This window comes from Macaca nemestrina, chromosome 15 (assembly GCF_043159975.1).
Source record: "Macaca nemestrina isolate mMacNem1 chromosome 15, mMacNem.hap1, whole genome shotgun sequence".
Lineage (NCBI taxonomy): Eukaryota > Metazoa > Chordata > Mammalia > Primates > Cercopithecidae > Macaca > Macaca nemestrina.
The window spans coordinates 3,699,459-3,714,659 of NC_092139.1; the positions used below are offsets into that span (position 1 = coordinate 3,699,459).

At 47.4% G+C, this 15,201-nt stretch overlaps 1 long non-coding RNA gene across 1 annotated transcript; it reads right to left on the minus strand.

Moving 5' to 3' along the window:
* Positions 1 to 307: 307 nt before the first annotated feature.
* Positions 308 to 1,515, minus strand: LOC105470552 (uncharacterized). Its single transcript, XR_011613184.1, has 3 exons — positions 1,426 to 1,515; positions 891 to 927; positions 308 to 572 (listed from the first exon to the last, which is right to left on the minus strand). It is a non-coding gene; the product is annotated as an uncharacterized lncRNA (long non-coding RNA).
* Positions 1,516 to 15,201: the final 13,686 nt, after the last annotated feature.

Here is a 15,201-nt window from a genome sequence, read left to right on the forward strand (position 1 = left end):
TGCATGGAGCCACCCTCCACTCCAGTTCCTTACCACAGGGAACTCCACAATGTGAGGGCTTACATCCTGGAAGCTGAGCTAGCCAGAGAGAGTCTACTGGCAAGATGGAGGTTACAATCTCTTGTAAGCTAATCAAGGAAGTGAAATTTTATCCCCTTAATTACACGTGTCATCCCATCATCCTATTGGCTAGAACATGTCACTAGCTCACCTCACACTGATGGGGATGCAGGATTCCACAGGGGCATGAATACCAGGGGGTGGGGATCATTGGGGACTACGTTTCTATCAGTTCACCACAAAGAGATTCTAGAAAATGTATTTTTTAATTTTTCAACCTTAGTAGTACAAGAAGAGCTTGTGGAGGAGCTGGAAATTCATGCTAAATGCCAGTAGGCCATATCCAGTGGACAACAGGAAAATAAAACCCACAGGGCAACACGAGGAGCACTCTGGACATCATAAAGCAAGTGAGATTCCCTCTACGTAGGTCTGGTGACAGGCAGGGCTTTGCAGCTTAGAGACTGCTTTCTACAAATGTCACTGCAGGTGAGTGGTCTCCAGTGAAAAGACTGTAAAGCAATACATTGTCCATAGTAGAGCAGCAAGGAATCCTCTGCTAAGAAAGGGATGCACAATGATGCATCTGAACCCAGTCATCAACAGCCCAGAAGTGAGCACCAGACCCCAGCCTTTCAGATGCAGCACATGCACCATCCTGAGCTCAATGACTGAATCTAATAAATGGGAATAATGACAGTCTCCACCTGCTGGGTTGGTGAAGAGTTAGTTAATAACTACTTTTCAATCTTAATTGTCTCTTTGATAATTAAGTAACTAGCACATTGCCTAGCATATTGCAAATGATAAAAAATGTGGGTTATTCTTACTTTACAATCCAATGTCTTCCTTTCCCAGATGAAGAAGCTGTGGGCCAAAGGAATAAGGTGACTCATGATACATTAGTGTCCAAAATATCTATGGTCACTTAGTGGAGGTGAGCCTTGCAGCCAGGTCTCTTACACCCAATCCTCTTTCCATCATACTCTAAGAGAGAAATTTCCAGTAAAATAGGCAATGGTCCACTGTTTCAGTTGAAATTGCCGTTTTTATAGTTTAAAATGGCTGCATGTTGATGAGTTCACATGGTTTAGGGGAGAAGCTGGCATCTTGAGTCTTCCTGCCAGGCACAGGAAGTTGTCCGGCCTGAGCACACTTGTAGAGTCTCTGGCCTCTTGGTCAAGTGGTCAAGGATACTCTCAAGGTCAGGTTCAATGTGTCTGCCTCAGATGACCTTAGAGCTAACACAAATGACCCGAAGCTCAGGTTGAGAGCATTTGAGTCAGCTGACTTCGTATCGTGAGTCTGCATTAGAGAAACCCACACATTCTCCCGTTTCCTGATTAACATGAAGTTCATACTTACACATCAGGGTTTGGCTTGGTGTCTCTACCTTGCTCGCTGGTGTTTCTCTGACAGATAAAAGCTGGCATGAATTGGATGCTTCATTAACTTGCCTGAAAGGGACAATATTCATAATAAACATGCTCTCAAAATCTGCTAAGTCCCACCAGCTGTGGTTTTGCTCTGAGACTAACGGGCCCAGGAGCTCATGGAGGACAACAGGGAGGGGGCCGGAGAGTTTCCACCTTGTGCTTCAGATTTGAAAACCCCAGGGCCTTCGGGGACTGGTAAGAAGCTGAGTCCATGTAAGGCGCCACAAGTCTCCCCAGCTTACAGATGAGAAGCCCCCTCCCCCAGCCACATCTTCCTGATTCCAGCTCATTGGTTATCCTGGAAGCCATTACATGTGCAAGCAGCTGCAGGGAAAACAAGTGTGTGCAGCCGCCTGCAGGCATGGATAGAAGGGGCAGGGGCAGGATTTTTACTTCCTCTTGCCGCAAGTTTTGCTGGGCCTTCTCCTGGGAACACTGCAAAATCTCCCTGGAGAGATGACATCACATCATGAGGGTTAGAAAGGAGTTGGCTAAAATTCTGTGTTTAAATTGAAATAGGAGAGAAGGGTAGCCTTCAACCCTGGCTGCACATCAGATTGACCCAGAGAGAATTCAAGCAACAGCTCTACTCAGGAATCTTTCAAATAGCCCAGGATGTTTTGTTGCTCCAGGATGGGGGCTGTGCATTTGTGTTTTTCAGAACAGCTCAGATGATTCTAGTGTGCAATCAAAGCCAAGAAACACTAATAGAGGTAAATAAGTGTGTGCTAGAGTTGTGATGCATTGCTTGTAAAACTCTCCATATGTACATTTAGACCACTTATTCGTCTACAAACACTTGTTGTATTTCTTATAATGCTTAAAAGTTGCAGATACAGTGAGGAGGACTGGCAAGCTCCTGGCCCTTTCATGGCATCCAGGCCAGTGCCTAGCAGGGAACAAAGCAGAATTCAGCTAAGAGTAGCCAGCTTCTGCCAGGAGGATGTTCAGAACGAGAGTTGGATGAGTTTGGTCCACCACAGGTACACTCTATTTATGCCAGAAGAGGGTGATCTCGGGGGAAGGCCTGCTGTGGGAGAGCGACCTTCACTTCCCCCATCATTGGGCATGCGTGATGGGCTGGGCATCTGCCTTGTATGGGTTTGTTTGGAGCAATCCCATTTCACAGTGTGATGAGTGGGTGAGCTGGGAGGATAAAATGCTGATGAGTGGCTGCAGATAGGAACTCCTGGCCCATGTTTATTTTTAGACATTCAAGGTGGGCTTTGCTCAAGCCCGTATAACATTTCCAGGACTGGCCACGTAACATGCCAGCACTTCAGAGGCGTGGCTTAGTCCTTCCTGGTCAACATGAGGTTGTTGGTATTCACAGGATGACCTGTTTATGCTCAGAGGGGGGCACCAGAGCCAGGGATTCAGGGTAGCCTGTCACTGAGGATCCAGGTGACTTGAGAGAAGAGGAGACTGCTGTGGGTCCAAACATAGCTTCTCACATGCTTACTAAACTCTACTGTGTAAGACATGTGTCCTTATCTATATAAATGAGAATAATGACACCTGAATGGTGGCATCATTGGGCAGATCAGAGTTGTGTCTGTAAAGTGTCAGGCACCATCCCTGACACATAACATGTGCTTAATGAATGGCAACTGGGGTTAGGTTTGTATCAGCTACCTATTGCCTCAATAGTGCCACATAACAAATTATCCCAGCATTGAATGGCTTGAAAGAAGTACCATTCACTATTTTTCCTTGAGTTTTGGATTGGCTGGGCAGTTCTGCTGATCTGAGCCAGGCTCAGCTGCCTCTAGTGGGGTGGCTCGCTGTGCTGCAGTCAGTTGCATGTTGGTTGGGGGCTGCTGGTCCAGGGTGGTTCTGGAGGCCAGTCCAATCTCCTCTAGATATCGTTTAGATTATTTTTCTGTCAATCAACCCTGAATATTTTCTCTTGGTGGTGGCAGAGGTCAAAGAGAGTGAATATCTTTTCAGAACTTGGCTCGGGTCACATTTGTTAACATCCATTGGCCATAGAAAGTCATCTGGCTGAGCCCAGAGTCAGTGGGAGAGGGATACGAGGAGGCCATTAATCAGGTAATCAATGCAACCACATGACCACTATGGTCATGGGAGAGAGGAAGACAGTCTACAAATCTCATGTGTCGTTTCTCCTTAACCTGATCTGAGGTGCTCACTAGTTTGGTGACAGTGGAGGTAAGACATTGCAAAGCTGAATGTGAGGTGACTATGCTTACGTTCAGCTTTGCAATGTAATGTATTTTGCTGAATGGCCAGAAGACTGTGATGAGGGTTTGGAGAGGTAGAAATAAGAATCTAATATTGAATCCAGTAGGTTGCAATGATTAAAAAACAAAATTATAGGATATGCCTTAGAAACTGTGAAAAGAGCCTCATTTTTATAAGACCTTTCAGAATGTGTCTGTTGAATGCATATTTTCTTTTGTGGTTTTCTCAACAGTAAACATCGGAATAATTGAATGTTTGCTGTTCAGAGATGCCTCTTTGTGTGAACTAATAAGTGCCTTTCGGTGCTGCATTTGCGGGGAGAACTTAAATAAAATGGCCAAGCATGATTAATTCTGCCCACTGCCAAGATGTTAATTGCTTCATTCTCCTTCATTTCAGAGTCAGAACAATGGGTCTTAATGGGCAGCCTATCTCTGTCTAAGAATGACCAATCAGAGAACAAGACCAGGGCTTGAAGGTGATGGTGATCTGCCATTCAGAGTAACAGAACCCTGAGGAAAGGTGACAGACAGGTCCTTCTCAGAGCTGGTCTGCATCCCTGAGCCTCCTGGGTCCCCCTCCTTCTATGGTCTTCCCTCTCAGGGAGTTAGTAACTCAAAGATTGTTTGGGGAACAATGTCTTTGCTTTTGCTCATAAATCAGTCCCACCGGTTACTGAGGGAATTGTTGCATTTTGCTGTGACACATTGCTGCCTTTGAGAGAATAATTGCCAGATTTGGCCAACTTGGGACCACCTTCCTGCATCTTCATTTCCTCTCTGGGGATGCCCTAAAGAGTATTTACTTTCACTTAAAAGAGAGCAATTTCTTCTCATGAAATCAAGTTTTCTCCATGAGCCAAGCTTGTTTTATGATATTAAACATTTAAGTAAAAAATTATAAATGTACTGTAAAATGCTGATGGATGATTAATTTATTTTTATTTTGCATGTTTTAAGGTTGTGGGGATTACTGTTGTGAAGCAGATCCAAATATAGTTCTTGAATTCTATGTAGAGCTGAAAGAATCAGTCCCCAGCAATGGTTGAGTGGGCAGTAAGAGGTGGCCCACTCTCTGTGCCGTTGCTGTCCCAAGGAGAAGAAAGGAAAGAAGTTGGGGATGGAAGGGAAGTTTAGGAGCAATAGCGGGGATGGATGGATGAAAGGGAATTATTTCCCTTGTATCCTCTTTCCCTCAGCCAATGAGCCTTCCAGGATGGGCCTATCCTGTCCCTGCACAGCTGCCTCGTCCTTCAGGGTCACCCTGACTTTCTGTCCAGAGCACAGAACTTGAGCTGGGAGGCCCACGTCTGAGCCATCACTCTACTCCTTTTAGCTCTGTGATCTGGAGCATCACAGGAAACTCCGTTAAGCCTCAGTTTTGCCATCTGTGAAATGGGTGAGCAATCACCAACCAAACCACTGGGATACCTAGAAGACCCAATAATATCCTGACAACCCCTAAGGTGTCTGTGGACTTGATGAGCACAGCACCAACCCACACGAACTTCCCTGTGCTGCCTTCAGTGGTCTTGTGAATATACTGAGTAGTTCAATCCGGAATAAAAACATAATAGTCGCACACCATCTTTCCTTTGTCATGGTGGAAATTGAGGATTTACTCAGTTAAGTAACTTGCCAAAGGCTAAAGGAGGAATCCAAACCCAGGCGAGCATCAGTCCTTTGATTTGTTCTTCCCAAGCTGTTAAAAGATTGAGGAACCCAGAATTAGATCATGCACCTGGTACCTATGAAGCACTCATCTGTGCTTTCAAATACCACCCCTCAGTGGCGGGAGGGTCAGGAGCCGGTGGGCAGGACAACTGAACTAAACTAAACCAAACTACATTGAAGAGCAGGTCATTTTGCTCTGAGTGTGCGCGTGATGCTGACGGGGCCACATCAGGTTCTGATTTCGCTATGATTTCCCTGGCTCCTGGTTCTGAGCTTGGGAGCCAATCAGGCAGCTCTTGTGTGCCTCTTAACACACGAGGCTGTGGAGTGGCATCCACAGAGGCCCCTGGCACGTAAGTAGCGGGTGTGAGATGCAAATCTGGGCTCTTAAGTCATAATCCTGTTGGTGACATCGCCTTCGGTTGCTACGGTGATGATTATGCTATCAGGAGGATTATCGTTTTCTGTGAAGAATGGGTAGAAAGACCAAACCAGCCTCTGAGAAACCAAAGGCTTCGTTCATAAACAATCACTCCGAAAAATTAAAACAAAGCATAGGAAGGAACATATTAGCTGACAAATGTGTGACACTGCGGATTCTTTTATTCCAAATAAAATGCTTTTCAGCTTTTTAGGTTCAAAGCTTGTTTTAGGGCAGAAAATAAGCCATCATAACAAAAGAACAAAAAGGGGAAATATGACAGAAGACAAGGAAAGCAGAGAAAACACAAAAGTTGAAATGTAGCAGATAACAGAACAGAAGGATATTAAATGACTTTTAATGAAAGGATTACCCTGAAAAAATACAACTCAGAGAGCAAAATATTTTAATTATTTTATTACAGGAAGAAAGCAAATTAGCTGTCACCCATAAATAAACACAATCCACATATTAGAGTGAATTTTGAGATGAAAATTTTCAATTGGGACTGGCTGAATAGAAGGCCCATGTTTGTACATGGATTTCCATGTAAGTTGAACATTCTTCATTGACCATATCAGGTTGTCAATTGATGTTTCAATCTAGCATCAGTTTAGTGTTAGGTATAAACAAAAGCCTTTAAAAAGTGAGAAGTACATTTGTGGAGATCTTGATGCTTCCATTCAAAACACCTCAAATGAAAAACCCCTGTCCCATCTCAAATTCCAATTCCCTTTTAAATCGTAAGGAGCTAGCTTGCGTATTGGTTTTAGTTAGCATGGGGCCATCTATTTCGGATTTTATGTTGTACATTTTTTTTTTCTGAATCAGAGAATAATCTGTTATTCTTAAGATATATTCCATATTTGTTAACCATCCAAATTTAGACCTATCTGTATCAGTTAGCAATGTTGGAATAACAAATCTTTCCATAACCCAGAGGCTGAAAACAATGGGTATTTATCACTTACGAGCCAGTAAGAGAGTTGCCCGGCACCGCGGCTGGGCTAGGCTGGACTCCGGACTCCCAGCTCCTGGCTCCAGGTTCCAGGCTCCAGGCTATGATTTGGGTTGAATTCTACTCCTTGAGTCTCCCATTATCCTTGAACTAGTGGCTACCCAGGGCATGGTTTCTTGTGGTAACAGTAGGAACACAACAGGCCATGAGGAAGCACCAGATGCTCTCTAGGCTTGGCTCAGGACTGGCATGTTGTCTCTGCTTATGTTCCATTGGCCTGAACAAGCTACTTATCCAAGCCCTGCTTCAGTAGGATGAGGCAAGACTTCAGTGGGATGAGGCAAGTGGCCCCGGGAAGAAGGGAGGGAAGATTTTCTGCATTGTAACCCAGCACATGGTGCCATCTGACCAGAGGCTGCTCTATCCTCTTTGGACCCTGAGGAGGAGGCATCTTATAGCAGCAAGAGCATGGAATGGGAAGCAGTGGAATTTCAGGTCTGTGTTCATCACTTCTCAGTCATGGGGACTTGGGCAAGCCTCTGAGCCCCAGCCCCTTCATCTGCAAGGCAGTTGCTGCAGAGTATGTGGGAGCACAGCCTTGGAAGCCTGGAAGACACGCATCTGAGTTCTGGTATTTGCCACCTGCTGGTTGTACACTCCTTGATGCTGTTTCCTATCTGTGAAATGGGGATAAGGCCACCTCTCTTCCTTGTTGGAAGTCCAGTGCAACTCCCTGTTGGGAATGGGGGGAGATATGGCAAAGGGACTATCAGATCAAATGAGCAAACAAAAGTGAAGTATGTAACACTTTGTCTGGCATGCCATCAGTGTTTATACAATGTGCACAATTTTATTATTTGTAAGTATATAGTGATCCCCAGAAAGATATGTGTGCTAACACCAAGAACTTATAAATGTGACCTTGTTTGGAAAAAGAGTTTTTGCAGAGGTGATTAAGTTAAGGATCTTGATATGAGATCTTCCTGGATCCTCCAGGTGGACCCTAAATCCAATGACGAGTATCCTTAAATAGACAGGGCATGGTGGCTCCCACCTGTAATCCCAGCATGTTGGAAGGCTAAGGCAGGAGGATTTCTTAAGCGCTAGAGCTTGAGATTAGCTGGGGCACCATAGCGAGACCCCATCTTTAAAAGAAAAAGAAAATTAGCTGGGCATGGTAGCATGCATCTGTAGTCCCAGCTGCTTGGGAGGCTGAGGCAGGAGGATCACCTGAGCCTGGGAGTTTGAGGCTGCAATGAGCTGGATTGCACTCGAGCCTGGGTGATAGAGCAGAACCCTGCCTCAAAAGAATACAAAATAAAAATAGGCACACAGAGCAGAGACAGGGAAAGAAGAGGAAAAAAACATGTGAAATGAAGGCAGACTTCGGAGTGATGTGTCCAAGCCAAGGAACACCAAGAGCCACCAGTGCTAGAAGAGGCCAGGAAGGGTCCTCCCACAGAGCCTCTATGGGGAGGATGGCCCTGCTGATACCTTGATTTCAGACTTTGAGCCTCCAGAACGGGGAGGGAATATATTTCCCCATTGTGGTCATTGGTTACGGAAGCTCCAGGAGACTTCTACACATGGGTTGCTGTGCAGGGTATAGCCCTGTCCTGGGAAACTCATGTGTGTGGCTGAATGTCCTGGTTGTGACTCCGGTTTGTACCTGGGGTTCGAGTTAGGCCTCTCAACCACAGCAGTTACAGAGCAGAGGAGGGTCTTATACCTTGAACCAGACTGCTCCGGCCTCCCAGAAGAGGAGCCAGTCTATACAGGGAGCCAGCGCAGGCAGAGCTCGCTATGGGTGAGGAAGTCTGGATGGGGCCAGGCAGCGGGGCTGGGGAAAGAGCTCCATGGGGAGGTGATGAGTGAGCAGAGAACTGAAGGAGGTGACAGGCATGTGGGGGTCAGGAAGCACTCCGGACATGGCAGGCCTGGGCCCTGGGCAGATGTGTGAAAGAACCAGCAAAGAAGCTGTGGGCACAAAGCTTTGAACCTAGCAAATAAGAGAAATATCATGCACACCAGACACTGTGGTGAGCAGGCTCAGCTCGAGTCAGGGAGAGCCACCTCCTGCAGGATGTCCCAGAACAGACGTTTGTGTCACTCACGGAGCCAGAGGTTGAGGGGATCTGCTTTCCCAGGTGCCAGTCATCCTCCACGAGTCCTCCTTCTCCTCCTCTTCTCCTTCTTCCCCCTTCACCATGCATGGTGTGACTTTTCAGATAAATGAAACAAAATAGCCCCTTTTAAAGACCTACTAAGAGCCTCCCTCCCCTGGTTCTCTCAGCCTTTCTCCTTGCTACTTGAAAAAGGAAGGGGCCAAGTTGAGAGGAATGGCCAGGTTGAGAGGAGCTATGCAAATGAGTATGAAGCCCACTTCCTTCCAACCGTGGGCTGAGAGATGGCTCTTCTTCCCCTCTCATCATCAAGGGTCAAATGGAGGCTCTTGGAGGCCTGCACCTTTCAGAGCTCATAAGCCTAGCAGCTGTGTAGAGAGGGAGCCGAGCCTTTCAAGGGTCATCCCCTGTCAGCCTGGGCAGTGTGAGGAGTGGTCCAAGGGATGCCCGGCCAGGGTCGCTGGGCCCTGATGGCAAGTCCAAATCAATGGCCCATGCAAGCAAGGGGTGGTGAGATGGCTTTTGTATTAGTCCATTTTCACACTGCTACAAAGACATACCCAAGACTGGGTCATTTATAAAGAAAAGACTGGTATTTGCCACCTGCTGGTTGCACATTCCTTGATGCTCAGTTTCCTTATCTGTGAAATGGGGATAAGGCCATCTCTCTTCCTTGCTGGAAGTCCAGTGCAATTCCCTGTTGAGAGCGGTGGGAGATATGGCAAAGGGACCACAGCATTGGGGATGCCTCAGGAAACTTACAATCTTGGCGGAAGGGGAAGAGGCATGTCTTACATCGCAGCAGGCAAGAGACGTGTGTATGAGTGAAGGGGAGAGAGCCCCTTGTAAAACCATCAGATCTCTTGAAAACTCACTCACGAACATGAGAACAGCATGGGGAAGCTGCCTCCATGATCCAGTTGCCTCCCACTAGGTCCTGCCCTCGACAGGTGGGTATTGTGAGGACTATAACTCAAGATGGACTTTGGGTGGGGACACAAAACCTAACCATATCAGCCTTGCTTTGAGATATCCAAGCCAACACCTTGCTGGCCATCCACTCTGTCAACTCAGGGCTGGGTCACTGTCTGAGGCTGGCCAGGAGCACTGGACAAAAAGGATGTGGTTGCATAACTGCGTATCTGTTCCTGCTGGTGGTTCCCAATGGCGTCAAGAGCCGTCAGTAGCAAGTGTATGTCATGTAAAATCACAAGTGCAGAGCCCTCTGGACCAGGCTGCCTTCCCACTCAGATATCCCGTTAGTGTGAACCATCGCTTCACATTAAGATGCAATCAGACATCAACAGACACAACATGTCTCTAGAATCAGCTGCATCTGGCCACATCCAGAGTGGGTTTATGTGCCAGCCAATGTTACTGGGGACTTCACAGTTTCGTTTTCTGTTTTTGTTTTTTGTTTTTTTTTTTTTTTGAGATGGAGTCTCGCTCTGTCGCCCAGGCCGGAGTACAATGGTGTGATCTCAGCTCACTGGAAGCTCTGCCTCCTGGGTTTAGGCCATTCTCCTGCCTCAGCCTCCTGAGTAGCTGGGACTACAGGTGCCTGCCACCACACCTGGCTAGTTTTTTGTGTTTTTAGTAGAGATGGGGTTTCACCGTGTTAGCCAGGATGGCTCTGGAGACATGGTGTGTGGGCTCCAGACCTGTGCTTCCATGGCTGAGTGGACAGCATCCCATCCAGGACACAAGTTTTGGGTCAGAGGTCTGGGATCCACTGATTGGCTCCAGTCCATCATGGCCCATCCTGGGACTCAGTGTGTGGTCAGTTCCAGCCACTCCAGGTGGCTTAGCATGTCACCAAGCTGTCTTCTCAAGCAGCATGGGCAGTGTGGCCAGAGGGTGGGGAAAAACTGCTGGCCAGGAGACAGTCTGCCCCACTGCACCGTCTGCCAGAGGTGGCAGAGAGATGGTGGGCATAGAAGGTGGGGTCAGAGTAGGCAAGCTCTAATTTTCCTTCCAATGGTCACAATAACACAGTGACGAGGGCATTGCAAGTTTGGCATAATATCCCTGTGCTGTAGGTGCTACTGTCATTGTTGGTTTGCAGATGAGACCACAGCGTCTCCGAGAAGTGTAGAAACTTGCCTAAGGCCACACAAGGAAAAGCAGGGGACCACAAACTGAACTCAGATGGATCTGATTCACAAATGCTCACTGTTAGTCACCACCCTACACTGTTGGGGCACCAGGCTAACAGATGGAGAGGAACATGGGCCCTGTGTGAACAGAATGATGCACCTCAAAGATGTCCGTGTCCTAATCACTGAAACTGGTGGATTGAGTGTGCTGCCTTACATGACAAAGGAGAATTCAGGCTGCAGATGGAATTAAGCTTGCTAAGCAGCTGACCTAGAGATGGAGGTTATACTCGGTTACCCAGGTGGGCCCACCATGATCTCCATGGTTCTCATAGGCAGGAGGCAGAAGAGAGGCAGGGTCAGAGGGGGTCAGGGGGATGAAACTGTGGGGAACAGCACTGAGAGGTGCAGTGCTGGCGTTGAAGGTGGAGAAAGAGGGCTCTGGAAGCTGCAAAAGGCAAGTAAATGAGTTCTCCCCTTGAGCTTCCAGAAATAAGGCTGCCCTGAAGACACATTGATTTGGACCCAGGGAGACCCATGTCTGACTTCTGACCTACAGAACTGTTAAGATAATACATTTGTGTTGCCCTGGCTGCTAAATTCAGCTAATTTGTCACAGAGCTGCTACAGTCTCTGACCCTGGCCCCCAGGAGTTCCCAGCACTATAGGAAAGACAGACAAGTGTGGCTGCCCCAGAGGACCTCGCAGTGCTCAGGACCATTACACAGCCTGGTGGGATGAGAAGGGCTCAGGGAAAGTCCTGACAGCCAACCACTTCGATGTGAAAACATTGGAAACTCAGAGACAAACCTAATGGTTACATATTTATTTCTCTCACTCTGAACTGCCAAGCCCCCTCTCATTCTGTCCCCTTGCAACCTCTTTCAGGGAACCTTGCCGGGTCGCCCAGCAGTGGGCACTCTCTCCTTCTAGTCTCCAGCTGCAGGAGATGATCACAGTGGCTGCCAGGCTAGAGCCAGTATCAGAATATCCCGCAGGGCAGTGAACACAGAGCTGCCCTCCCACCCCCCAACCAGAGCTTCTGAGTCAGCAAGTCCAGGTGGGGCCTGAGAATTTGTACTTCTAACACATTCCCTGGTGGTGCAGCTGCTGCCGGTCACACTTTGGGAACAGCAGATCCATAACCAGTGCTCTGTTTGTGACTCTAACCCCTTTCTGCTTTGCGCTGTTGTCACTGGGATAGGGTTAGTTTTCCCTAATTAACATTCACAGACGATGTTTATTGAGCAGGCACCAGGGGTAAGGTGCTATACTGGGCTTTTCATACGCAAGATGATCTCATTAAATCTGCACAACAGTAACAACATGCACTATCCCTACCTCCACTTTACAGAGAAGGAAACTGAGGCTAGGGGGCTGTATCAGTCCATTTTCATATTGCTATAAAGAAATGCCTGAGACTGGGTAATTTGTAAAGAAAAAGAGGTTTAATGGACCCACAGTTCCACATGGCTGGGGAGGTCTCACAATCACGGCGGAAGGCAAAGGAGGGGCAAAGGCATGTCTTCCATGGCTGCAGGCAAGAGAGAGCACGTGCAGGGGAACTCCCGTTTATAAGACTATCAGATCTCATGAGACTTATCCACTATCATGAGAACGGCATGAGAAAAACCCATCCCCATGATTTTATTACCTCCCACCTGGTGCCTCTGATGATACATGGTGATTATGCAAGCTACAATTCAAGATGAGATTTGGGTGGGGACACAGTCAAACCGTATCTGAGCTGCGAAATGACCAACTCAGATTCAAGGTCAGAGAGTCTTCTTCCAGGGCCTGTTCCCATATCCACCGCTCTGTCTGGGGAATAGGTCCCTTGGGTCCCTCCCCGTGTCCACAGCCCCTCCTGCAGCTCTGTGCAGACAGTAGAGGTCCAATAAAACTGTACTGAAAGAAACAATGAATCTGATGTGAGGCTTCAGTGTGTTTCCTTATTTTGTTTCAAGGGAATATTCCTAGAATATAGGATGGAGCTACATTAGAGGAAACATAATCAGGAAAACACAGACCAAGCCCAAATAATTTGGGGCCACCGATGCCATGGAACTCAGGCCCCTCTCACCCTCCACTTACTTAGCAGTTTTGAGTTTGACTTCTTGTCCTTCCTCCAGGGACCGGAAAACTCCATCCCACAAACTGAGAGAAATATTAGAAACAGGCAACCTACTATGTGACCTTCCTTGCTAAAACCAAGTGGGACCCAGCCCCGCTCCCTTCCCTGATGTCCAGTTCAGGACACAAAGGACACGTGTGCTCAGAAACCAGCATCACAGAGGGAGCCAGGGCAGGGCTCTGTCTCCAGTTTGAATGCCTCGGGGACATGCTTGTGATGGCCCTTGGCTCCTTCTTCCAAGCTCCCAGGTTCCTGCCAGCAGAAACTAAATCTTCCAGAACTAACCTGCTACATTTTTGCATTGAGACAGTCTCCCCAAGAGCAGGTCTCTTCAGGTACACCATGAAAGTTATTGTGTTCATCATCTAACTGACTGTAATTAATTGAGGATAAGGAAAAAAAAAAAATAGGCCCAGAAGAAGAAGAAACACGAGGGAAATGAAGATGGATTGTTAAATTGAGCGCTGTGAAGAGGCAGTGAAAGCCTCATATTTCCCTGTTCTAATAACCTTGGTTAATATGCAATGATTAATCATGCCATCACGGTCATTTTTAGTTCACCAGCTTATCAATATGAGGTGGTTTCACATCAATGATTCTGATGTGTTCCCAATACACACTAGAAAGGCGACAGGCAGCTACTCATCTCTGAATGCCTGTGACCACAATGCCAGATCGATACATGTCAAAATACCCTTATTCTTCTGGAAACCAATCTGATGACAGTAATTAAGCTGTGAGAGTTGGTTGGGCTGAACCCAGGACTATTCTGCCACACACAAATACTTCATTGATCAAACATATTTTATTTTTAATATTCATGGATTAGCTACACTCTCAAAATGCCCCATTACTATGTGCATGTGAAATCAGCCTTTTACCAAGATCTACACATTTGCTTCTCTGGATCAACTACTAGATTAGGAAGGAGCATTTTGGTGCAGACAAGATTGCTAGTGGGAGACAAAGGCCAGCATGTGTCATGCACAGACCTTGCCTTTCCTCACCCCGAGCAAACCCCACTGGAGAAGTTGGGCCCTGGTTGACGCCCTGACACTGTGTCTCCTGTGAGATGAAGTCACTCTGTGCTGACCCTGACTCCAACCCAGGGCTGAAAAAGGCCGCAGGGATTCCTTGGGGCAGTGCCACCATGTTTCACTCATGCGCGACTGCCACGCTTGGCATTCAGGCTGCTGGCTGCAGACTACCTTTTTTTTTTTTTCTTTTTTTTTGAGACGGAGTCTCACTCCATTGCCCAGGCTGGAGTGCAGTGGCACCATGTCGGCTCATTGCAACCTCCGTCTCCTGGGTTCAAGCAATTCGTCTGCCTCAGTCTCACAAGTAGCTGGGATTACAGGCGCCCACCGCCATGCCTGGCTAATTTTTGTATTTTTTAGTAGAGATGGGGTCTCACCATGTTGGCCAGGCTGGTCTCGAACATCTGACCTCAGGTGATCTGCCTGCCTTGGCCTCTCAAAGTGCTGGGATTACAGGCGTGAGCCACCACCCCCCGGCAGCTGGCTGCAGACTATTTAACTAGAGATTAGAAATTAGGGGGAGGAAGTATTCTGGGGTTTTGTCTCCCCTTACCTCCAATCTTCTTGTAGGAATAGTTTTCCTTGGAGAGCTACCATCTCCCGCTCAGCCCATGTGCTTCTTATGGAGCTAATACCAGGGTATTATTCCAGGAATGAGCAGGTGAGTGGGGACAGGTGATCAGAGCATCCGGCTCCAGATGTTGTAACTGGACAGCAGTGATCATGTGACCACATCTGAGCCAACGAGGCATGATTAGAGTTTTGCTTGCATCGCGGAAAGAGAGTCACATGTGTTGGTGCTTTGTTTTCTTAATTGGGGTTTACCTGGGGCATGTGAGCCTGGTCCAGGTCACCAGGTAGGCCTGAGAATGAAGTCCACTTGTGAGGAGGTAGAAAGTATGGGTATATCTTTTGAGCCCAGAGATCAAGCCATAACTGAGATGCCCAGGTTTGTCCTTGGAACTCCCCAGTGACAGCCCACAGTCCCCACCTGCACACTTTTTAAAAACTTCAGCCAGCTGGTGTTAGGTGATCTTTTCACTGGTGGCTAAAGAAAT